Raw genomic sequence first — 27,515 nt, 5'->3', positions numbered from 1 at the left:
TCCTATTATTGAGCAGGATTTCCTCAGGTGTGATCCCGTAGATTCATGAGGCAAGGTATTCATTACAGTCTCAAATTGAGATACAAATGTGCCCCATGCTCGATGGTTAAGTTGGAAATTAGTCATATATAATCTTCCTTTTTCCGTTGCAGATCACCTATATCAGGTAGCTTCTGCAGTTTCTTGCATTCAAAGTTTCTATTTACTTGAACTTTTCGTTGAAATGGTACTGTATCATCCGGTGGTTCTTTCTTTCTTTGTTCAGTAATGGATTTTGTTTGGAAACACCGTCATTGGTTGGTACAACAATGCAGTTAGTTCCTCCTTCATTGGTTTCAGGTATATCGAAATTTTCCTCATCCGAGCAGTCGTCCGAATCCGCCCATTCTATTTCGCTTACGGGATCTAACATGAAAGGTTTTCTAAGACACGCGCTAAGTTCGTTTTCTTATTTCTCATCAGATCTTAACTCACGCTCTCACTTTTCTTCTGATGAGCTTTCATTCTGATCATTTCTGATAACGTCCACAGTTACTTGATACTTCGTATTATCTGTGTGGGCTCCACGAACACGAAGAAAGTCGTCTGTATTTTTATAATCTTTAAATTCTCGCCTTTCGGTAGCAGTTTGTAGTGCTGTTTTAAGTCCGCAAACATAATTTTCTACAACATCGTTCAAAAGTTTCACATAAATGAAACATGTATACATAGTCAAAGAATTTCCATGACAGATACAACATTTTATACCACCAACACTATAAAATGACACAGAAATATCAATACAAATGCTAAATAGATCGAAAATAGGTGTTACAGCTATACACGATCTCCCTGTCCTAATGAATTTTACGCGCTGATAACTGTGACTGTGGGGCTCGAACAGAAAACTGAAGTTATCCATGCAACTGTGACAGTATTGTCGAATATGGGAAGGCTAAATCTGAAATGAAGCTGAATGGTTAAGTTTAGTTCGTCCTAAGGTACCCGTGCTCCAAGTTACTCTCACTAGAGTCGTTTGATGCGACGCGACCAGGCTGGCTGGCACTCATTTTACATTGGACTCCGTCAGTCTCTGTTGCAGGGGAGAGATGACTTCGAAGTCTGCCTTCTCAGTTGAAGGCAAAGCCAACCGTCTCGTACCACCTCAGAAGATATAGTTCCCCGCCTCTTTCCACATCGAAAGCCCGAGACCCGTTCGTCAGAAGCTATAATGGAGACTGTTTGCGTTTCGTCAACAAAACCTTAAGATATTGCATTTTCTCCGCCTTCTGATTCTGTCCATTATAAACCTCGATGTGTACTGTGCGCTGAAAGTTATGAGTGATGCTTCACATGTGTGAAAAATTGCGTAGTACGCACAAATACACACATAAAAACGAGAATCAATTCCCGAATCAAGTCGTGTGGTATATAAATAAAAGTAAGTCGTGACTGGTAGCAGAAGCGTTATTTATAAACAAATCCAGAATTTCCTCCACTAATAGCGACATTGTTTTGTCGTTAAAAATCTCCAACGAGAAACTGGCAAAATCGTTAAATCCAGTAATTTAGCTTTCTGACTCCCATGGTACCGATGCTCCACTACAACTACCAATCAGTGATCTCATTTCCTGCTAGATCGCTTTACTCTAGCCACGGAAAAGGAATTAAGAGGAAAACAGTAGCTTCGTTACCTGGCAACAGCTTGCCGGCCACCTGCAAGTTACAATTTCTAGCAGAGTCCAATTCCCGTGTATTAAGACAGCTAAGAGATTTTTATCTCGCAAGACGTTTCTTTGACACAGACCTGACTGCTGCTCTCTGCTTCGCCGAATTGCTCGCCGCAGTACTAAAGCCTTTGAGGGTATCTTTCTGTAACGGGGCATCGGCCGTAAAAAGCACCTTTTCCCAGCTGTACCTCGCCTTTCTTTGGCTCATGCTTGGAGGGCGCCGCTGGACAGGCGCCCCGGCCTCAGCTTTCACGGACACAGTGCGTACGACCTGAGTCACTTTTACCTCTGTAGGCCACCTGCCAGTTCCCAGATGTCCTTGTCCCCTATATGCGGTGTTCCGCTTTACTTCGTTTCGCCCTGCATGTCCTGACCGACAAACTGTAGCGTGCCACAGTTTGAAAGTTCAATAAACGAAATAATTATAACATATGCACTAGGGTAATTGTGATGCAGTTCAGAAAAGGCGATGAAATCGCTTCTTACAGTCACTGTTTCAGCATTATCCAAAACAAAATATCTGTTCGCATGATCTGCAGAAATTTATTTGGGTACATTGCATCCACATATCAACATGAATGACAAGTTACCATCCAAAATTGGTTGACGCTCTTCAAAGTTAAAGTTGATCAGCTTTCAAACTGTATGGGTAATTTTTTTAGATAAGTTGTTTACTTGAACGGTGGACAGTGCTGCGCCTGTAAGGTGACTGTCATTTTACTTACTTCCCTCGCTAACGTTTTGAAGTTCACTAACTTTCTCAGTTCGTGCATATTGTCCAGTTCCACTTCACATTAATCATGGTACCAGATATACATGATCCCATTGCTAGGCCATCTGGTGGTTTATAAATATTATCATTAAAGGTAAAGTAGTTGTAACTTAGCGTTAGTTGAAGGAGTCCCATTAATCCGACAATCTCTATGTATGATAGTTTCTTGTGTTGCATAATGTTCTTTTGTATTACTGTTAGAGATTCTTGTATGAGTATGTTTGAGTAAAGGTTGGTGATGTCAAGTGGTACCACAGCTGAAAAATACATAAATCACTTAGAACAAAAATTATTTGACAGCCAAGAGCTTTTACTAAAGAAAATACAATTTTATAGGACATAAGTAGATGACACACTACTGTTAGTGAAAGGGGATACCAAAGACATTACAGACATTCGATATTATTTCAATAATCCATATGAGAAAATCAAGCTCACAGTGGAACCTATTTTATTTCCTTTTACCTGTACTTTCATTTTCCTTGTTTTCTGCCATATTTCTGTGATATACTGAAAGTTTTATTATTTTATGAGCTATGTAAATTAGTTTCTTTGTACATCTTCATTTATGTTTATGTCATGCAGCTGAACGTATACATCCACAGGTTGCAGGAGGCAGTTACGATGAATAATCACTCTAACCAAATTTTTGTAGTGTTGGCGCTATTTCATAAAATTGTAGAGCTGTGTTGGGACGTTTGGGAAACATAAAGCCAACTCTCCAATAACGAATCACAATTTACATTTAAGAAACAGGAGGATGGTTCAACGGTGCCCAGGCGCTCAGGATAAATTACGTATAAGGATTGGACTGGGGTTCTGCCACACATCATTCACCATTTGCAAAATATTTATTATAAAAAAATTACAAAGTGTAAACACCCAGTTCTATATGGGCAGACGTTCTAAACATACCCATCGGCTATTGCCGCTTAATAAATTGAAAGTAGACTGAACAGAAAGAGAAACAAACTTTAACAATTTAAGAACAAGCCCACAAGATCGTTAAATAAAACTTGAACAATAAATAAAGTATTTTACTCAAATTTTCAGTTTACACATTTAGGAAGAAACGGCAAAAACTTTCAGTGCCAACATCCGGCCCAGTCTACACTACATCTACGTGATTACTCTGCTATTCCTAATAAAGTGCTGGGCATAGGGTTCATTGAAACACTTTCAAGCTGTCTCTCTACCGTTCCACTCCCGAACGGCACGCGGGAAAAACGAGCACTTAAATTTTTCTGTGCTAGCCCTGCCTTGTCTTACTTTATCATGATCGTCATTTCTCCCTATGGAGAATGTTGCAATGCAATCGGAGGAGAAAACTGGTGATTGAAATTACATGAGAATATCCCGTCGCAACGAAAAACTCCTTTGTTTTAATGGTTTCCACTCCAATTCACGTATCATGTCTGTGACACAATATCCCCAGTTTCGCGATAATACAAAAATGAGCTGCCCTCCTTTGTACTCTTTCGATGTCATGTGTCAGTCCCACCTGATGCGGATCCCACACCGCACAGCAATACACAAGAACAGGGCGGACAAGCCTAGTGTAAGCAGTCTCTTTGGTAAAAATGTTGAAGCTTCTAAGTGTTCGGCCGATGAATCGCAGTCTTTGGTTTGCTGTAGCCACAATATTATCAATTATTCTGATGATGAGGATTAGCTAGCCTTCTAGAAACTTACACAGTTATTGACCTCTACAAACCTTTTCCCGATTAATATGAAAGTGAGAACACGATGGGCAGTAGGGACAATTACTTATAAATGCCTCCCATTAACGTATTGCTTGTTCATCTAAAAACTCCTTTAATTATGAATACTTGGCCATTGCGAAATAATAAAACCTCAACACAAATTTTAAAAATTTAAGAAACGGGCTATCATGGGTCTTAAAAAATTTAAACCTAGCCAGGGCCAGATAATAAAACTTAAGGAAAATTAACAAACTGGACAATGGCCGTCTTTAGCCTTGCAAACCACTAACCCAAGAGAGTGAAACTCTTGCAGTCTCATTAATTCAAACATGAAATTGGATAATATGTCTTTTAAAAAGGAAAAAAGTACAAAAATATTACAATTATTGCGGTAGAAGCCCGTAAGAAGGGTACGTAACTTATTTCCATGCGGTGGAAGGTTCTCTTCGGCGGAGGTGATGCAGGAGGCGGCTGTGGAGCGGAAGCCGATGGCAGCATCCGATGCAAACAGAAGGGCGGTACACAAGAGAACTATAGTCAGCAGGTTCGGCGTCCTCTGCGCGTGTCATAACAAACGTAAGGCTGGAACAAACTAAGGAACTACCGTAACCGGGTGTTCAGTCTCAGGAAAGGATTCCCTCAGCAGACACCAGATCCGTAAAAGTCGACAGTTCCCCACACAAGGAGTCAAATCGTTTGTACAATTTTAAATAGTTTTTGCCTATCAAATCGGTTGCTGAGCACAAGAACCAACAATAAAATTTTTTTGAACCACGTGGAAAGCGCTGTAGCGACTTGATTCTGCTCAGCACCAGGAGACATGAAACTGGGTCAGGAAAGAAACCCAGATACTACCAATACCACCTTCTCGCGACTTAGCCTGTCTAACGTGTTTAACCAGCTCCAAGCTCACTGGGGCCAGAGATAGCACGGTAATACAAAGGCCAAGAACCTAATGAATCAGAGTTTCCAAAACACCAGACTCTCCGTACATTAGTTCACGCAAAGTGAATCCCCAAATGAGAGGAGAAAGGCTTGATCATAGAAATCAAATAATTTTTGTTCTCAAGGGCCATGATCGCTTACAATAATTCTCCCTCGAGAATAACGTCGGAGAGATGGCTTGCCAACAGAGCTCTTACCAAATACCAACGGCCAACCTGTCCAAAAGCGGGCCCCAAAGAGCACATCACTCCCAGCCGAAAAGTGTGAGACTTGAGGCCGCAAACCACTCTGCCGCTGTGTCGCTCGCGGGGGCACTGCTTCGCCCCCTGGTTGGAAAGTTCTTTCTTTGGAGGGGATTGGCTTGTTCCCTGGTGCACACGGCGGGAGTCTGAAATAAGGAAACCGCCATGGCTCAGAAAGTTTTACCAACCAAGGAGTGACCTTATACACACTTCAACTTATCACCCACAGGAGTTCAAGTAGAAAGATACATGAGGGGAAACTGCCAGGGAGTACTGCACATATTGCCATGGCCCATTGGGAGATGTTCTTAAGGACATTGAGCACGTAATGAGTAGTGTTGTTCGTGATATAGCAGGGTTAACTCCTTCTCACATTATGAGAGGTGAGGCACCTTTACATTTGGAGAACAAAATATCTCTCCCTCCTAGAAAGGAGCTACGTTGGGAAGAGAAAAAGAAGAGAGTGGTAGAGAAAAAACTGTTAGAGAGGAAGAAAGAACAAGATGATGAAAAAAATGTGTTGTTATCAAGGTCAGCGATCCGGTACTAGTAAAAATGTACGAGGATTTGAAATAAATAAAAAATGAAATATCCAAGTATTTTTTATGAATAGAAAGGTCCATCTGAAGCAGCCAGTACACCTCACCCAAACGCTCTCTACCTCGTTTACGCTAAACCAACGAAGAAATTTGCCCTCAAGAACGAGGAAGATTTGAAGCAACACCAAGGAAGTTTGGCACACACGTTAACTGTGAATCTAATGCGTACAATGATTTTTCAGTGTGAAACTTGGGACGCAGGTGGGGAGGTGAAATGAAGTGGAGACTCTGTAATTTTGTTCTAAATACAAACTGAGAAGTTTTGTATATATTTTTTTATAGTTTTCAAGGCCATTGAAGCTAGAGCATGTCTCATAGCGTAATGAGTGTAAATGTATTAGTAGTTCAATTGTTTTTCTTCATTTGTCTAAAACATGCAAGTGAGGGGACAACACTGGGAAAGAGAGCAACAGAAAAGAGATACGCAATGTTGCAAATAAAATTAGAATTCTTAAATATCTCTAATTTTTCGTTTATAGGTCAGTAGTAAGGAATAGGCTGAGGGACCACTTGTATGACAAAATAAAACAACAAGCGTAAATTTCATAACACTTGTAGCTAAAGTACCAAAAACAGTAAGAACTAAAAAGTTATTTGAAGATGGTATCTGTCCTTTCGGAAATGTCCGAAAGAACAGATACCATTGGTGAACTAGCACCTCTCGAAGAATGAAATTATAATGAAAATCCAGACCATTATCTGCTTACGGAAGTTGATAACTATCAACGGGGGCCGTTAAAAATGCCACCACCTGGACTTGAACGCGGGATCTCCGGCTTACATTGCAGTGATTATTTGAGTTCTATGTAAAATGTCAATTCTATTCTATTTTTTTGTGCCAATGTAGAATAGACGAAATTTGTTCTGTCATATACTGTTTCAAATTATTATTATTATTGGTGACATAATTCATGAATTTCGGTCGAATGAGGTTATTCTTGGGTTTGTTTGTGGTAATGACAGCTTGTATTTAATTTTGTATGTTCTCAAAAAATAACTTTCGAATCTTGTGTCGTGTTGCATTACATAAACACAAGCATTACACAAACAAAGTTTTTCGTTTATGTTAGAAACATTTTGTCAGGTTTAAGGCAACATTCCGTAATAAAATGGGGAACACATGTGAAGGTAGCACTACAGAACAATACAGAGCTTTTCCTTTTTCCTGTACTTTCTTTTAACTTGTTCAATGTTTTATTTTCGTGACACATTAAAATAATTGGTTCAGGATTATCTTCATAAGTTTATTTTTTTGTACAACTGTATTTGTGTTATCATGCATTTGTCATGAGTGAAGTTACTATTTTCATTTGTTATGATGTTGATTTTCTCACATTTCTTAACATGTTGTTTAAAATCATTTTCCACGAGCAGAGTAATAAGATGATGTAATTTTGTATCTAACTGTAAATCGACGTAATCGCAATTTTGGAAAGTGTAATGTGCTGGAAGATGTATTGAGCTATATAGAAACATATCGGTAAGTTGTCAGAGAACACCAAGAAAAGAGTCTGGAGCACAGACAAAAAGTGACCGTAGTGTCAAGGGAGCATTAGAGTGTATTGTGTCCGTGACCGATGTAGAATAATTGTCAGGACGGTGATATATTTTGTAATTTCGGTGTGTACTGCGGACAAGGAATTAATAATCAAAGCCGTCGTGTTGCTAATTAGTCGGAACTGATACTCGGCACGTTGATGATAAATGTCATGTTGTGCTGACCGCTAAACTGCCTGAACGCTGAAAGTGCACTGTTTTGATTGCAGACAGCAAAGACTGTTTACTGCATGCCGCGAATAGAAGTATGGTAACGCATTTCCTTTTCGTGAATTGATATAATGAACTTTAATTGAGAATGTACAGGGTACCGATCGCCGCAGAATTGACGTGACTACGCTGACTGCCGTGCACGGCGCTAATAGTTTGATGCATGCAGCAGACTGTTAATTCCAATAACAAATATGTTAATACCTTCTCATATTGCGGACAGTTGTACTATGAAATTTACCACGCAGCGATCAAACGGAAACCCACAAATCTGAAACTGTGACTAGTAACGGCTAACGGATATTATAACGTCGGGATATGTCACGCTTTAATTGACTGGAACGTAACTTACTTTGGTCGCTGCACGTAGATGTGCTAATTAAGATAAGTCTACGAACATTGCTCGTTCCTAATACCTTCCCAACGGGCCGCTACGATCATGAGTAATAGGAAGACGACGGTAATTGCTCGACTGTACGCTCGAGGGTTATGGATCAATGGCGCGGACGTCGACGACTCGCCGAAGCTACCAGCTAAGTGGGGATTGATTTCGAAAGTAATAAAGGATTAATTCTTGCGAACAATTTCTCTAAATAATGCTGTAAAGGTTTTCTGGAGAATCAACAGTAGTTTCTCATTGTCACTGAGTTTATGAAACTGTAAAGTACCATATTGAGCTGTGTTTCTTTATAACTTTCGGAATAATAATTAAAACTTGTTTAGTTTTTACAACCATTTTTTACTAAATATGATATGAGTCTGCAAACTTCGTACACTGTCCTCGTTATTCCAAATATCTACAACGTTAATTAGTGACATGAAAATTCTTCAGTCTTTATTTTTTATTCGTTTTTTATTCCTTACTGATATTTATTGCTGTTGTTTGCTAGTGTTAACTTTTTTATTAGCATTTTCCGTGGGATTATTGTGTACTGAGCAATTGTTTGTTAGGTGGAAACATTTTTGATTTCTACAGATATGCCATTCGTCATTTTGCAGTTTTAAGAACCTTGCTTAAATGTATGACCGTAATATTACATTAACCCAGGGAGAACCTAAATAATATTGGTTACATTTACGTCAAACTTACGTACGTGAGGAATGAGGGACCGTCGGTGAGGAATCAGGGGGACACGTATATTGGGTCCTCCAATTTTAGTACACGAACTAGGCCGTTTCCAATTAAATTAATATTAGAGGTGGTCCTGTTACGTCACCAATTGCTCTACGGACAGAGTTTGTGCTCAAACACATCTTGCGAACCTCCCTTAGAGCTGTACATCCGCTCCTGGAGTGCTAGTCCCGCAAGGTATGGAGAGCTTATATGAAGCAGGGAATGCTGTAGAGAGGTACTGACGGACAGAGAACTGTGAGGGCGGCTCTCAAGTCGAGAAAGTCGAGCCTGGACACCTCTGTCGGTAGAGTCGGAAGTTTCAGGACCAGTCCGGCACAGAGATATAACCTGTTACGAATCTTCATATTCTAGATTCATGTTCATGGTACCGTAAACCGAGTATTCTTTGAGCATGATGGTTACTTTGATCACTCATAGACCAAACGTTTTTCAGCTCTCTGCTGGCTCTCAGTTGCGTGTTCAGTGTATACTGTTTGGTGATAAAGTTCCCTTAACATACACTAAATGGTGTCATGTACTACTGCCAATTGTCTTGCGCAACAGTTAGCGAACCTGCTGTGTTTTATATTTGTATACGAAAAAGCATGTTAAAACCTACTGTACAAATTCACCTATATCATGTAACTAAAACGTGATGAATGTTTTAAACTGTGCCATGTATGTTACTCGGTTAATTCTCGAAGCAGAGCAATGATTAGTTTTTCTTTCACGTGTGTATATCTGCCACTATATCTGAGGTCACGTGCATCATTTCTCTGTTCGGTGTCACTCAGTGCACTGGCCATTGTTATTCGTAGGATTACACATAAACAGGTTACTAAGCACTTTTGATGCCAATGTCAGAGTGGAACTAAGGAACACATAAGTTAACCAGATGAGTACAGGCGAAAGCTCATTTGTAATACTTAATGTGCCTACAACTAACAAAAATAAATGTCCGCCATACGTTGCTCAAGTTGCAAGCTTCATTACATGATGCCGGCAGTGATTCAGGTACAACATGTAATGTCAAATATCTCCGAAAACAAACAATGATATATGTTTAACCACAAATGTCAGACACTGTCCCGATAAATGAAGTCGAGTAACCTTAATTCTAACAATGGATGTTTTGAAACGGTCATTTAGTTCTAAGGAGGATGAAACAAAAGTTATTATGCTGAACCTAATATGGAGCTATATGTGTGGGACTCCATCTTCGTACCTTTGATTATATTTTTGATGATGGAGCAACTGCTTTATTTATGTAGCGTACTAGGTTCTTCTTCTTTTATGCGGCTTAATAAAGCAATTAATGAAACTTTAAATGAAGCTATTTATTTTTGATTGGTCCAAGTTTCATCGAGTTTTTTCAGATATTGACCACAAATGGTCTGGTAGCTGACAGTAGTGGTGGAAGTAAAGGCCGGTCAGTGTATCCGCTGATCCATGATGAATTTGGCCCCCTACATTTTTTTCCCATTACTTCCTCTGCATCTTAGAAAATGTATTGTACTAATTAGCATGAATCCCTTTTATCCAACCACCCATGTTCACTATCATATATACCACATATTTTACAAATAGTAATGATAACCTCATTTGAATCATAAGATAGGTCAAAGCATACCCGGTTGACGGTAGTACACTCTTCGGGCCAGATCAACGCCTACACACACTAGTGTTAAATGCCCCATTGGTAGGTGCACTAACGCCTTGGGATGTTTGAAAAGATGTAAAATGACGTCTCGTCAGTCTACACCACTCACTGCATCAGGTACTGGTCTTTTTATGTGTTGTTTGGCCCATTCAAGATGTGCATCCCTACGTGTCGCTGTGAACAGTCGAGTTTTTGGAGATACACGACTCCAAATCGGCACTGCTTGCCGCTCCTTGGTAATGATCACTCTGAAACTGCTTGAAATGGGCCTGAACCCACCGCGAACAACAGGTCCGATCTGAAATTGATTGTCATTCAAAAGACGTCACACCCGTCTCCGCTGGTTAGCATCTTCTCATGACAACTGCTCTTACGCCGTGAGACAAAGCACCGAATGGTTCACCGTTATTTACAGACTCGCCAGGCTGTCCACCCTGATACATTCATGAATCGGGCAACTATACTGAGGTGACAAGAACATGGGATACCTCCTAATATCATGTCGGACCTCGGTTGGCCTGGCGTATTGCAGGAACTAGAAGTGACGTAGACTCAACAAGTCGTAGGAAGTCCCCTGCAGAAATATTGAGTTTGGCGGCTCCTACAGCCGTCTTTAAATGCGAACGTATGTTCTCGGAACACTCTTGACACTGTGGATCTCGGGTTATTGAATACCTTAACTATTTCCAAAATTGAATGTCCCTTGCGTCTGTCTCCAACTACCCTTCCGCATTCAGAGTCTGTTAATGTCAGTCTTTGGGCGGTAATCAAGTCGGAAGCCCTTTCACATGAATCACCTGAGTACAAATGACAGCTACGCCAGTACACTCCCCGTTTATACCTTGTCTACACGAAACTGCCGCCATCTATATAAGTGCGTATTGCTATGACATGAGTTTTGTCTCGTCAGTGTATATTAAGGGGCTCCGGAAAGGCTCAAAATCATGAAAAGTTCAATTTTTACTTTTTTGCGTTTTCTGAATCTGCAGACTATTACCTTTTAATAGATATATAATTTATTCAATTCCGAAGACTACAACTATTTTTAAATTTTTTTTGAAATGTGTTCTACATGGGCGTGACATACTGTGGCGCTGTTAAACTGCTGTCAAATGGTGTTATTATTAACGTCCGTGTTCATCAGGTACATTTTAGTGATGTGAGATAATGTATGTGTTGTGGCTAACCTGTGATGGTTCAATATATATCGCTGGTGTGATTGTCGATTGTTTCATGTTTATTTACTCTGTCGTTATCTCGAAAATAATCGTAATGAATTCTGTTTCTTGAGTCTCTGTTTTGTTGAAGTATAATAATGAGTAAAAGTAAAGTTATTAGAAATCCTCTGAAGGCTTTTAAGAAAAGGAGAAATGTTGGAAAGCCAAAGGTATTTATTAATATGGGAATGAAGATAGGTTCTAACATGGTACGAGCGATGCTTGCTTTAGACAAGGAACGCCTTCGGGCTGCAGACAGGGCTGTAAAGAGTCTAGAAATACAAGCAAGAGTAAACAGGAGGAGGAACAAGAGGAAGCTGGAGGAGGAGTTTGCAGAGGATGAAGATAATCCATCCTATGGACCTGGAATGCACTAAAAAGTTAATCCAATCTTTGTCGCTCGATTCCCAAAACTTTTATTTTCTCATACTAATTACATGTTTTCTAGGGATCTTCCAGACATATTTGTTTCAAACTTTCAGTAAATGTTACACAGTACCTTCTGCATAATTTAACACAGCCTTTTTCCAAAAAAAATTATATTTTTGAATATATAAATAAAAAATTGCAAAAAATGTTGTGAATTTTCATTACAATTAAAAAAATCATCTTTAATAACTGAACTAAAATTTTGTAAAATCCCTGTGTTTAGTTGTAGCCTATATTCCAATAAATAATCTGTCAAAAGTTCAACTTCCTACCTCAAATACTTTGTGAGGAAAGATGTAAGTTATAAGCGTTATTTTAACATTGCAGGTATAGGGCGTTCCGGAGCCCCTTAACGATGGGATCATGTTCGTGTCTGACCGCAATAGCTTTTTCTTCCGTTCTGTCACATCATCTTACTGCGTTAACTCTAGAAAGTAGACTGGCAGAAACACGCCACTTCGTTGTTATGACTTACACCCTTGCTCATGGGTCACATGATTGCCAGATACAGTTCACCATCCCTTACAGCATTTCAAACCAACCAGTATAATCTTTGCAGGGGTGACTATATTCTGTTCATTCAACAAAACTTCAAGTTGATAGTCACATGCAATAAATTCACTCTTCCGTGGGCTGAAGAGGAAAGTGCAAAAGATACTTGAGGAAATTACGGTCTTAAGGACATGCAATGTCGTACAGCACAGAACAACAAGTGTAAATTTCTAGTTTAGAAGGTTTCCTCCTCTCATTTAAAGAGCAAATAGTTAAAGGCACATCTGCATGCTGAGCTCTTATTAGCAGAAAACGTAATTATAAGGAATGAAATAAAGAGATATTTTGAGCCACAGACATACTCCACAGTTGTATAAACATTGTATGCAACCGCTGGAAACATTTGAAGATTTTTGATGGTCACACTATTGGTTGAATAAGAGGTGCCCTTTTTGTTTTCCATGTCTTGTTCAGATCGGAATTATTTTGGCACACCGCCATTAATACAACAATATTTTATTAGTACATTCAAGTGTTGCAACCAAACGGCACTCGCAACTGCATAATAAAGTTGCAGCGTAAGTGTCGTAATTTATTTGTGTTTTATTTCATAATATACTGTTATTACTCACCTATGTATGTTTTATTTTGTGTCTTTAGTCATTGTAAAATTGTTGGGTGACTTGGAATGGCAAAAAGGTTCCGTACTTCCAAGCAAAAAGTCGTCCATACTCGATCCACCGTCTTATTGGGGTGCTGTCTTATTACGAAGTCCGGTTTTAGAGAAAACACAGAGAGAAGAAACACGGTTAAAAATACATGAAAGGACCTTTAACAAAACAAAAAGCCATGCTCAAGTGCCGAGAGTTTTTATGAAACATATTTCACCAATCCCTAAGCTTAATTGATCTGTATTTAATATTCATTACTATGATTCATTGTATTGTCTCGATCCAGATGCAAACTAGCTAAAAAATTAAATTGGCGACCGTGACAGGACGAATTGTTATATGTACTATATTATCTTCATTTTGTTACATATTTATTGGATACTGCTAACTGGATACGAGACCCTAATATTGACCATTGGAGTACATGAAGTAAGAAGAGTTACTGTACTGTATGTCGACACCTGAAATTACGATGCAATTCCGGATACAAGGTAAGGCACCATAACTTTATATTAACTATCTTGCCGAAGCACTTGGTGTTATCGAAGCTTGACTGGTAATTTATCACTATTTTCCACATCTGTGGCAGTCATTTTAAGCTAGATCGCAGCTTCCAACATTATTTTCGTTATTCATACAGTGCAACGATACGGCTTTATCAGTTCACAATGTGGCTGACTGAAGTTCTGTGCGACGTAATATGTAGTGCAGCCGTAAGTGTTCAAAATTCCTTCAATACTTACGACAATTATTTTCTTGTTCAGTCGTTGTCACACAGAGAGATTAATTTCTGCATTTGTTCTGATTACACATACGAGTTTAAATTTTTATTGTGTCATACATTACAGGTGGCATAGTATTGACCAACGCGTATTGTTGATGCCGAAAACAGGGTTGACACATTTGACAAACAGCTTTCTGATAGAGTAAGACTACGTAGTGACAACCATTTCTCATGCATCAATAGAGAATTTCGCAGTTGGATACAGCAAAAAGACAAATATTTCCACCAGTGCTTACGAGAAAAAATGCCTGCTGTTGTCCAAGGCCTGCTGGAGTGACCGAGCCGTTCTAGGCGCTTCAGTCTGGAACCGCGTGACCGCAACGGTCGCAGGTTCGAAGCATGCCTCGGGCGTGGATGTGTGTGATGTCCTTAGGTTACTTAGGTTTAAGTAGTTCTAAGTTCTAGGGAACTGATGGCCTCAGATGTTGAGTCCCATAGTGCTCAGAGCCATTGTTGTCCACGACACTGTCGTGGAATTTATAAATAACAACAAACACGTAATCAGATTTGACAATTACGTACAACCAGTGTTCAATGACGGTAACAGGAACCAAAACACACAGTTAGGCAATGTATACAACTACATTAATGACGCACTCGCACCGCACAATACGTGCTCCAACAACAGTACGCACCTCGACATGACACAGTGCATTGCAGTCGTGATAATTATCAACAACATTTTCCTTGCCATTCGCCAGGTGAACCTTACTGTATTCATTCTGAAACTAAAAATTACTATAAAGCCAAGGAGGGGGACAGCCTCATAAAACAAACACAGTTTCAGCCATTTATAGCTGAAAAAAGCCGTAATAAATGCATTTCCTCGTGAGTGGAGTAAGCGTAAGAGGATATCTTACGTAGCCGGTTATATCCAAGGCGACGCAGCCGTGTAGGGGCGTATAATGAAGCCGACAAATGCGTCATGTACGAACAATTTGATAGAGCGTTTTTATCTAAATTCACAGTCTGTACAGGAACGACTTCGTACACAGATTGTGGATCCTGAAACATTCAATCCAAAGCACGGCAATTTGCCCCGGGATTTTGAGAAATATTCAAATTGGGACATATCCTTGACGAGCCGGTTGCAACGCGCAACATCCTCCACGCACTGAAGACAAGACTGCCGTTTAATACCATAGAAGATCTTCTGCACACCCCAGACTACGACGCAGAGTATTTTCACACAGTGCTCGATTCTGTTGATATACTTCACGAGGACCAGCGTTTTGTATGGCAAAACAATTGCTATAATGTTTCCACCAGAGCCATGCACTATACGCCGGCTAGTCAACCCAACTCAGGTGCGCGGGCTGCTATCGGACACGCAAGCTAAAAGAGTCAACCTCTTCACATGGCAAATGTATATACACAACAGAACCAACACACCCAACACAGCAGAAACAGCCAATATAACACTTCTTATTCTACTGGCCGTAAAAAAAGAGACAGACCAATAAAAACTACAACGGTAATACTAATTATCCGAATGGTTAGAAAAATTTTAAGAGAAACAAAAATAGTTATCAGTCTCCACCAATCTAGCAACAGAGCTGGAGTAACAACTACGCTGCTCAGTATCAAAACACTGCGACACCACTGCAGCAACACAATAACGTAGGCCAGTGGCAATTGCCTCCACCGCAAATGCAAACTCAAAACTGGAATGCATCTACAAACCTGCAGGTGAGTAAAAACATGCAAACGCAACGACCGCCCCAGTTCGGAGACTGGAATAAACAATACTCTAACGTAAATATTATCGGAGTAACTAGTGTTACTCCACCTCTGTTCAAAAATGGCTCTGAGCACTGTGGGACTTAACATCTGTGGTCATCAGTCCCCTAGAACTTGGAACTACTTAGACCTAACTAACCTAAGGACATCACACACATCCATGCCCGAGGCAGGATTCGAACCTGCGACCGTAGCAGTCGCGCGGTTCCGGACTGAGCGCCTTAACCGCGAGACCACCGCGGCCGGCTCCACCTCTGTCTATGCCTGCATCCACTACAAATGTTACGACGCCAAACTAAAAAAAGTTACTACCATGTCCCACGTCGTGTCTGTGGAAGATTTGGGTGGCGACTTCAATTTAAATTTATTGTTTGACACATCCACTTGGCAACAGCACAATGGTCATGTACCTGGCACTTGTATACAGTAAACATTATTATTCGTAGTGTATAATCATGACGAAAACTTGTTTGATGAACTGTTGCAAGAGAACACACAATGTCTTTCATTATCCAATGAAATTGTTCCTGCCACACCTCTTGGTGTAGTGGGTGGTATTCTCACTGTTATTATTCTGGACACAGAAGCGGCTTTTAGTGTCCTGTCCTATGATTTTTACAAGAAAATGTTTGAGTCTGAACCTGTACCAGAGAATCGTGTCCATAGCTTTAAAACTTTAACTGCCGTAGCCAATCATTCTTCTAGGCTTAAGAAATAGGTATTTGTGACAGTCAAGGAGTGGTTCAGTGGCCATTCCTCGTCATCCAAAACCAGGTCACTAATTGTATTTTAGGTTTAGACAATTGTGCGAGAAGAACAGCACTATTGACTTCTCCCAACGTAAATGTATACTTAGAGATAAGGGCACTGGAATTTCAATTGACCGGGATACCAGGACTCTGAATCATGATAAATATTGTAGAGGGTACCACATTCAGTTAATACAGGACACTGATGATGTTGACACACAGACACACGCACCTGATGCCGAGTTTGAGAACTTGAAAACTTTAATTAGTAAGTTATCAGAAACGACAGCTCTCACACATGATAAACGTAATGAACTTTATGATGTTTTGTCCAAGTACATACAAGTATTATCAAACGACCAGGTGTGATCAACACACATGTGTAGAAAATAGGAATTAAGCCTCACCAGATTTTCTTCCACAAAACCTCTAATGTGCCACTATCCAAACGACCTGATGTGTGGCACGAGTTGAAGCAAATGTTAGAGTGGAAAATCATCGAATCTTCCACATTACCTTACTGCAGCCTTTTACTTGTTGCAGAGAAACCCAATGGGAATATCAGAGTTGTTTTGGATGCTCGTGCAATTAATGAGATAATTTTAGTATTTTAAACATAGCTGCATTTTACATGTTCGCACTAAACTTGAGGATTTAAAGGAGCAACTGCAGAAATATTTAGATTCTAAGTATTTTTCTACGATAGATCTGACCTGTTCGTTCTGGCAAGTCGCAATCACGCCAGATTCTAGAAAGTATACTGTATATATATTCTGAGGGCGAACCTATCAATTTGTGTCCTTCTCTTCTGTCTGAACGTCAGTTCAGGTGTGTTTATCACCACATTGGATACTGTACTTCGTGATGAATTGGTTGAATCAGTTACGCACTACACTGAGACCTGCTCATAGCTGTTAAGTCTTGGTCTGAGCCGCGCAGAGTGACCGCACGGTTTAGGGAGTCATGTCACGGACTGCGCGGCCCCGCCCGCCGGAGGTTCAAGTACCCCATCGGGCATGGGTGTGTGTGTTGTTCTTAAAATAGGTTAATTTAAGTTACTATAAGTAGAGTGTAAATCTATGGACCGATGACCCAAGCAGTTTCGTCCGTTAGGAATTCACACACATTTGAACATTTAAACTTGGTCTGAACACATTGATACTTTGCAAAAGATTGTACATAACTTCACAAGAGCTGGAGTGACTGCTAATCCCACAACGTCGAAATTCGTTTGCAGTGAAATAAAGTATCTTTGACATACACTCCTGGAAATTGAAATAAGAACACCGTGAATTCATTGTCCCAGGAAGGGGAAACTTTATTGACACATTCCTGGGGTCAGATACATCACATGATCACACTGACAGAACCACAGGCACATAGACACAGGCAACAGAGCATGCACAATGTCGGCACTAGTACAGTGTATATCCACCTTTCGCAGCAATGCAGGCTGATATTCTCCCATGGAGACCATCGTAGAGATGCTGGATGTAGTCCTGTGGAACGGCTTGCCATGCCAATTCCACCTGGCGCCTCAGTTGGACCAGCGTTCGTGCTGGACGTGCAGACCGCGTGAGACGACGCTTCATCCAGTCCCAAACATGCTCAATGGGGGACAGATCCGGAGATCTTGCTGGCCAGGGTAGTTGACTTACACCTTCTAGAGCACGTTGGGTGGCACGGGATACATGCGGACGTGCATTGTCCTGTTGGAACAGCAAGTTCCCTTGCCGGTCTAGGAATGGTAGACCGATGGGTTCGATGACGGTTTGGATGTACCGTGCACTATTCAGTGTCCCCTCAACGATCACCAGTGGTGTACGGCCATTGTAGGAGATCGCTCCCCACACCATGATCCCGGGCGTTGGCCCCGTGTGCCTCGGTCGTTTGCAGTCCTGATTGTGGCGCTCACATGCACGGCGCCAAACACGCATACGAGCATCATTGGCACCAAGGCAGAAGCGACTCTCATCGCTGAAGACGACACGTCTCCATTCGTCCCTCCATTCACGCCTGTCGCGACACCACTGGAGGCGGGCTGCACGATGTTGGGGCGTGAGCGGAAGACGGCCTAACGGTGTGCGGGACCGTAGCCCAGCTTCATGGAGACGGTTGCGAATGGTCCCCGCCGATACCCCAGGAGCAACAGTGTCCCTAATTTGCTGGGAAGTGGCGGTGCGGTCCCCTACAGCACTGCGTAGGATCCTACGGTCTTGGCGTGCATCCGTGCGTCGCTGCGGTCCGGTCCCAGGTCGACGGGCACGTGCACCTTCCGCCGACCACTGGCGACAACATCGATGTACTGTGGAGACCTCACGCCCCACGTGTTGAGCAATTCGGCGGTACGTCCACCCGGCCTCCCGCATGCCCACTATACGCCCTCGCTCAAAGTCCGTCAACTGCACATACGGTTCACGTCCACGCTGTCGCGGCATGCTACCAGTGTTAAAGACTGCGATGGAGCTGCGTATGCCACGGCAAACTGGCTGACACTGACGGCGGCGGTGCACAAATGCTGCGCAGCTAGCGCCATTCGACGGCCAACACCGCGGTTCCTGGTGTGTCCGCTGTGCCGTGCGTGTGATCATTGCTTGTACAGCCCTCTCGCAGTATCCGGAGCAAGTATGGTGGGTCTGACACACCGGTGTCAATGTGTTCTTTTTTCCATTTCCAGGAGTGTATTATTAGTCCTCAAGTTATAAGACCTGACCCAGGTAAGTTAGACGCAATCAGGAATTTTCCTATTCCACGGACTAGAAAGCAATTGAAATCATTCCTTGGACTATGTTCTTCCTTTCGACGATTTTTAGAGCACCAACTTTTAAACAGCATACATCTATGGAAACTACTCAAAAAGAATCAGATATTGATATGGTCTGACTAGTGCCAGAAAGACTTTGATGGTATTAAGCATGCTTTGGTTAACGCAAACATTTGGGGTCACCTTGCTTTTAATTTAGATTTTTATATCGCTTGTGAGGCGTCATCCTACACCTCAGACTGTTGTTTGTTTCAAATGGTTCAAATGGCTCTGAGCTCGATGGCACTTAACTTCTGAGGTCATCAGTTCCCTAGAACATAGAACTACTTAAACCTAACTAACCTAAGGACATCACACACATCCATGCCCGAGGCAGGATTCGAACCTGCGACCGTAGCGGTCGCGCAGTTCCAGACTGTAGCGCCTAGAACCGCTCGGCCACTCTGGCCGGCCTGTTTGTTTTAGGCTGTAAACAATGGAGAGCAAGAATACGTGTAAATTATTGGTTTTGCGAGCCGCACACTTAGTGAATATGAACGTACTTAACCTACCACAGAACTTGAAACACTCTCTATTGTGTGAGCCTTTAAGAAATTCGATTATTATTTGTATAGTAAGCACACTAAAATTTATACTGACCACCAAGCTCTCACATTTCTGTTAACTTGCAAGCTTGTACATCTGTAGTGTCACGGAATAGTAAAGAGTTGCCGGCCGGAGTGGCCATGCGGTTCTAGGCGCTTCAGTCTGGAACTGCGCGATGGCTACGGTCGCAGATTCGAATCCTGGCTCGGGCATGGATGTGTGTGATGTCATTAGGTTAGTTAGGTTTAAGTAGTTCTAAGTTCTAGGGGACTGTTGACCTCCGATATTAAGTCCCATAGTGCTCAGAGCCATTTGAACCAATGTTTGTAAAGAGTTGGAAACGTGGAATATTGTCAAAGTTTCGTTGCCTCTGCCGAGAGCCAGAGACCGTAGGTTAGCCAAGATGTAAGAGGATTGCACATGTATGGAATGTGTCGTCACGCAGGGGCAGTGGCCAGGTTACAAACAACAGGCGAGAGAGACTTGCTTAGCACGCGGGTTTGTGTTAGACGGAGACTCTCATAGAGTGTAAGACAAAGGTATAGCTTTAGCTGTACTGCATTTCTCAACTTCGCCTAAGTCTGCCATTAAAACACGTAACTCTGTCACAAGAACACCTAAGGGGCGAGTACGACAGATGAATCACCAGTATAAGTGGAACGAATGCGTTCGTTACAAACAAGCATGACGTCAGGACGTCGCTCGTGCATCCTTTAAGTACGCCAGCTTTGATAGCAACATGGCACTCGCAGTTATATTTGCAGTTAGATGTGTACTGGGCCGCTGTGTAGCGCTCAGCTCGGTGATCGACATGTTAATCTTTATTAAGGAGATGTTGCAGTAAGGGCGGCCCATCCAGCAGCAGACGTGAGGGGGCAGTACCAGCTCTGGTCATCTCTGCTGTCGTTGTCGATCATCAACCCAGCATTAGCAGACATCGCGGCAGACTCGCTCATCGCCAATGCTGACCACATCAGTGAGCCGTCGTTGAGATCGTGCGGGGCCTAGGCCCTGTGCATCCGCCGTCACAACCGGGTGAGCCGACGACGCTGGGGGCTGCAGACCGTGCCGCCCGTCCGCCGCGGCCGAATCACCAGGAGGAGCAGGAAAGAAGACGGGGTGGGATAGAGTATACTCCGCACTACGAGAACGTCTCTCATGCCGTCAGCGCCAGGACTCCAGCCCGGAGCCTCCTACGTGCAGCGGCTCCACCACACATAGTGTCTGCTGTGGTACATCGGTACCTACAGACAACCAAACTAACTTCCCTGTACCCGAAGGCACTTTGACATGCGTAATCATCTTTAATGCCCTTGCACGCGGTTCAATTGGTGACATCTTAGCAACGGATGCACCTGGTGACGTAGAAACATCTACAGCTGTTGTACCCATCGAAAACAAGTTTCCACTAAGTTCAACTGTATGTTGTGAAAGACTAATTTTTGCATGGTGTTTATCGAGGAAGTCCAGTCCGAGAATCACCGAATACCCTTCTCCCACAGGTGGCAAAATTTCCATTTGCTCTCTGAACTCTACAGTTCCAATCTTAAAAACGAGCTGTGTTGTACCCAATGATTGCAACTCATTATTCCCTACTCCACGTAACCCATACCTAGGAGTAGCTAGTCTTCTTCTACCCACGAGGTCTAGACTAGCAACAGATACATGTGCCCCTGTATCAATCAAAAGTTACATCTGTTATTCCTTACAACACCCATCATGCAACAATCCGTCTCTACACTAATTTTCACCGTACTTCTGCTTACCGGGAATGTCTTCTGACGGACGAAACACTCCCGTTCCCGTTTAACGCTTTTTCCTGTTTATTCCCGTTACCATTCTGCTTACTACTACACTCATTCGCCTTGTGACCGTAGCGTCTATAAGCATAGCACTGCGGCTGTCTGCATTGAGCCTTCACGTGACCTTTCCTCCCACAACGGTAACAATTCCTCTCCGACGCAGAGATGCGTTTATCATTGCCAACCCTTGTTGCAATGTCTATCTCTTGCAGATGTGTTGCAATACGCAGTCCTGCAGCTAAATCCCCAGGATTCTCCATCCTAACCCTACGAGAAAATTCTGCAGGAATTCCCCTGAGGAATACATCGAGGGCTGTGTTTTCTGCCTCTCGTAGTAACACACGATCCACATCAGGATTACCCGATACTTCGTAGGTTTGCGAATTAATTTTCCGTATCCTATCTGAAAAAGACTCCATTGTCTCATTGACCTTCCGTGTCAAATTAGATAACTTCTCCCTAAAAAGTCTTGCACTATTCTGCTTACGATATCTTTGTCGTAACCCATCTGCCAATTCTTCAAACGTGCTCGCCTTACTAAGCGTCTCATGGTACATCACGAACGTCTTGGCTTCCCCTGAAAGTCGCAAATTTGCCATATGTAACGTAGTTGCGTCCGACAAGTTGCTCATTGCAGCTGTTGCCAAAACATCATTAATGAACGCTGTGACATCCTCTGTTGTTTTACCTGAGAAAGGTCTGATCAGGTTAGCAACTGAAGGATCTATTGCAAGGTTGGACATTGCTAGTGACTTGCACTTACTTGAAGCCGTTTGCGACTCTTGCGCCGAACGCAAGGTCTCCATTTGCGTCATTAATTCTACATGACGTTACTTACGCTGCGCATTCTCTTCTAACAATTTTGAGACTTGCTCCGTCAGAGCAGCTATGCTCACTTCAGTACTAACGGATCTTGTTTCCGGCATGATTTGTGCAAATTACCAACAACTTACTCTATATTGAATTTATCACTCAGAACAATAACTACACTAGCTACTCAACTCCTTTGTCATAGTTAAGCTCTACACACAAGAAGACAAACAAGACTCACAATGCACAACTAATAACAATTAATCCTTCTGCCTTGTTATTGCCCTGCGACACTCTCTACAATTGTGCGCTGCATGACCAAACTGCCTACAAATGCAACATTCTACTGGTACAAACTTCGTGCATGGCTCCCCATGCCCCGTTAAATTACACACTGTACATCTGACTGGTACCAAGTACGTCTCCCAACTGTTTTCCTTAGACTCAGATAAATCTGCTGTTTCCGCAGGTCTCACAAAGTGGACTCCCAACAAAGAACGTGTACCCATAGTTTTTAACAAAAATCGCCTCGTGCATTTATCACAAGGCTGCGTAGAGTCGACAGTTCTGACAGCAACTGTGTGGCGCCAGTCCTGCAGTGGCGGTGTCGACGACTCCAGATACCAGATCTGCAGGCCAGTGCTGTAGTGGGCGGTTCGAACTCTTCTGATACCAAATCCGTAGGCGGTGGGCGCGAGGACTTCTGACACCTAATCTGTAGGCTCCCCGGTGGTCCCAGTCGCCTACGGTGGACTGAAGGCCGGAGCGGTGACCTCTTCAATTGTCAGGATGCTAGGAAAAGACTGTGGACGCGTCACAAACGGCAAAAAAACATTATTGATTCATAACACCTTTATTCCAGCCGAGTACAATGTTGCCTGCGTAACTTGGTGATATCAACGTGAAACGTCCGCTTTGCAAAATTGTACAGGACTGTGCTTAAACTGACACACAATATTTTTAGCGCAACCCAATCTGACTTTCTGAAATCCCTACAAAAGAATGGCCCGAACTAACATTAACCTATACCTTTCACAAATCACTTACCTCACCAAAAATCTTCGTTACTCGAACTACTGCAATTCAGCGAGCGCCACTACTGCCAGCTAAATAAAAGATTCAAACTACTGAAGGCACTAACTACTGATAGGCATAGTTAGCAAATGAAAGATTTTAATAGAGAACAAACAATGTATTTACCTTAATAATCGTAATATATATAGCGTTCATGACAACCATTCTTACAAATGTACTGTTTCTGAAGGACACACGTCCAGATTATCCGCTCTCAAAAATTCGGCATCTCACTTCCCCACATCCACTGCTGCTGGCGGCTCACCTCCAACTGCGCAACGCTACGCGCTGTTCACATCCAGCTGCCACTGCCCAACACTGCAATGGCAGACAACAATGTAAACTAGCCACAGACTGCACACAGCACAGCCACTGATTTTCATACAGAGCGCTACATAACGTTGCCAATAAGAAAACGTAAACAGCCATGTAAGTAGGCTGTTTATGTTTTCTTATTGGCAACGTTACGTAGCGCTCTAAATGAAAATCACTGGCTGTGCTGTGTGCAGTCTGTGGGTAGTTTGCATTGTGTCTAACTTTTGAAGCCTTTGTCCCATTTGTTGCATTAACTGTAATAACAGTGCACTGGTGTCTGAAACACGTTCCTCAGTGCTTTTTGGCAGTGAATTTGCACCGGCAACATTCACGTTTTGACAAGCAGAAAATGAGTCTTGGCTTATTTGAGAAAACGGTGAGGACCCAAAACCTCAATCTACAGTATATGCGAAATTGTGTCCTATCATTTCTGATTGCTGAGTCGAGCTGTTGTCGACCGATCGTTCGATAATGCTTCCCTGTTCACTACCTGTTTCACTGTCTACACCATTATTTGCCGCCCGCTCCATTTCCCTATGCACAATTACCAAATTACTACTTCGAATGTCTGTTAATTCATTACACAGCGGTGCTGATAAGCTACGCTCGTCGTCACTATTATTTCTCAGTTTACTTTGAAGCCTAGTGTTACGTTTTTCAGACGCCATTATTGTCACAATATTTCACACGATAACACAGAGAAGCACAATTTGAAGAGCAAAAATAAGAGAACACATTAACATAGCACTGAAAATAATATGTAGTTAATTGCAAGTGCAGCTGCGAAATACTCTGTGTAAATCTACATGCATGCCACAACTGTTTTACTGTACAATAATGAAAGACTGCAACTACAAAGTAGATTCTGTCTACAATTACGCGCTAGCAATAAACAGAAGCTACACTAATTACACAAACTACGAGAAAAAATCAAAAGATTCCAGTGAGGTATTCTCGGCTAAGGGTAGACATATGAAACGTCCCCTTTGCAAAATTGTACAGGACTGTGCTTAAACTGACACACAATATTTTTAGCGCAACGCAATCTGACTTTCAGAAATCCCTACAAAAGAATGGCCCTGACCAACATTAACCTATACCTTTCACAAATCACTTACCTCACCAAAAATCTTCGTTACTCGAACTACTGCAATACAGCGAGCGCCACTACTGCCAGCTTAATAAAAGATTCAAACTACTGAAGGCACTAACTACTGATAGGCATAGTTAGCAAATGAAAGATTTTAATAGAGAACAAACAATGTATTTACCTTAATAATCATAATATATATAGCAGTTCATGATATCCATTCTTACAAATGTACTGTTTCTGAAGGACACACGTCCAGATTATCCGTTCTCAAAAATTCGGCATCTCACTTCCCCACATCCACCACTGCTGGCGGCTCACCTCCAACTACGCAACGCTACGCTCTGTTCACATCCAGCTGCCACTGCCCAACACTACAATGGCAGACAACAATGCAAACTAGCCTAACTAACCTAAGTACAACACACACACTCATGCCCGATGCAGGATTCGAACCAGCAACCGTAGCGGTCGCGCGGTTCCAGACTGTGGCGCCTAGAACCGCTCGGCCACCCCGACCGGCGATTCTGGGTAAAAGAGGCGTAAATGTCGCAAACGCAATAGTATTAAGACTATTTTTATCTCAAGGTATAGTCTCCAGATTAATCCAACTGATCGTGTGTTCCGTGAAATTAACAGGTTTATGAGAACCTACATTTCTACCAAACGTACCAAATGGGTAACATATTTGTCTGTATTTGAAAAGGTACACAACAACCTCAATGTTTATGAAACTCCGTGCACTCCCAATGAGCTCATGTCTGATCGCAAAGAGGTCAACGATTGGACAACGCCGTTACCAAAACTTTATTTCAATATACAACACACGACGAAAAGGTAATGGAAGTCAGTGCAACGCTGTCTGCGGAAGCCAAAATCAGGAACAAAACTTATGCGCGCACTGTCAAAAGGAGGCAGGAATTTAAAATTGGAATGTCAGAGCTTTTGCTGACACACCCTAAGTCGTCTGCTCTTCAGCGGCGCAACGCGAAGTGGCGTCTGCTGCACGACGGTCCTTATGTTATTGTCAGCATTTCTCATCCTGGTGCATATCTGCTGCAGCATCATAATACAAAGGGGATTACTGGAATATATGCTCACCATTATTTTAGAGTATACCATGCTCAACAGTAAACACATCTATCGGTCATGCTTAAGTTATACACATCAAATACACGTACATCACAGTACATCTACAGAGAAGCTCCGTAGGAAAAGAGTTTTATTTCAGCTGTTACTGTCAGCAGCAGAAGGAGAAACAAGTGAATCGTCTTGGCGAATACTTACAGTAGTCACTTTAAATTTCAAAGCAAATTTTATATTTACTTTTATACAGGTGTCAAGAAGATACATTTTCAGCCTACGAGACAGACCATCTGCAGAGTCAGTCCTCAACTACTAACTACTGATTGAAGTGAACACTTAATCAGTCTACGTCTTTACCCCTTCACCTTGAAAGTGACTGCTACGCATCTCACCATTGAACAAACACATTCACGAGTAGCTAAGGGCACGCTTACACTGTACACGTGCAGTCATGTCGAGAGTAAATTTTGTGTTGGACGTTAGTTGGTGGCTTTTGTTATTTGTTTATTTGTAGTTACACTCTTGGTCTTATTACTGGTGTGGGATGACGTGTCTAATGCTCCTCTGTTTCAGGTGACAGCATTTGCAAAAGCAAAACATAGATCTTAACTTGTAATGATTGTAAATACTGTGTATCTACATCTACATCTACATATACATGCATACTCCGCAAGCCACCTGACGGTGTGTGGCGGAGGGTACCTTGAGTACCTCTATCGGTTCTCCCTTCTGTTCCAGTCTCGTATTGTTCGTGGAAAGAAGGATTGTCGGTATGCCTCTGTGTGGTCTCTAATCTCTCTGATTTTATCCTCATGGTCTCTTCGCGAGATATACGTAGGAGGGAGCAATATACTGCTTGACTCTTCGGTGAAGGTATGTTCTCGAAACTTTGACAAAAGCCCGTACCGAGCTACTGAGCGTCTCTCCTGTAGAGTCTTCCACTGGAGTTTATCTATCATCTCCGTAACGCTTTCGCGATTACTAAATGATCCTGTAACGAAGCGCGCTGCTCTCCGTTGGATCTTCTCTATATCTTCTATCAATCCTATCCAGTACGGATCCCATACTGCTGAGCAGTATTCAAGCAGTGAGCGAACGAGCGTACTGTAACCTACTTCCTTTGTTTTCGGATTGCATTTCCTTAGGATTCTTCCAATGAATCTCAGTCTGGCATCTGCTTTACCGACGATCAACATTATATGATCATTCCATTTTAAATCACTCCTAATGCGTACTCCCAGATAATTTATGGAATTAACTGCTTCCAGTTGCTGACCTGCTGTTTTGTAGTTAAGTGATAGAGGATCTATCTTTCTGTGTATTCGCAGCACATTACACTTGTCTACATTGAGATTCAATTGCCATTCCCTGCACCATGCGTCAATTCGCTGCAGAT

This window comes from Schistocerca cancellata, chromosome 6, assembly GCF_023864275.1.
Source record: "Schistocerca cancellata isolate TAMUIC-IGC-003103 chromosome 6, iqSchCanc2.1, whole genome shotgun sequence".
In the NCBI taxonomy this organism is placed as follows: Eukaryota; Metazoa; Arthropoda; class Insecta; order Orthoptera; family Acrididae; genus Schistocerca; species Schistocerca cancellata.
Note: the sequence above shows the minus strand (reverse complement) of the source record.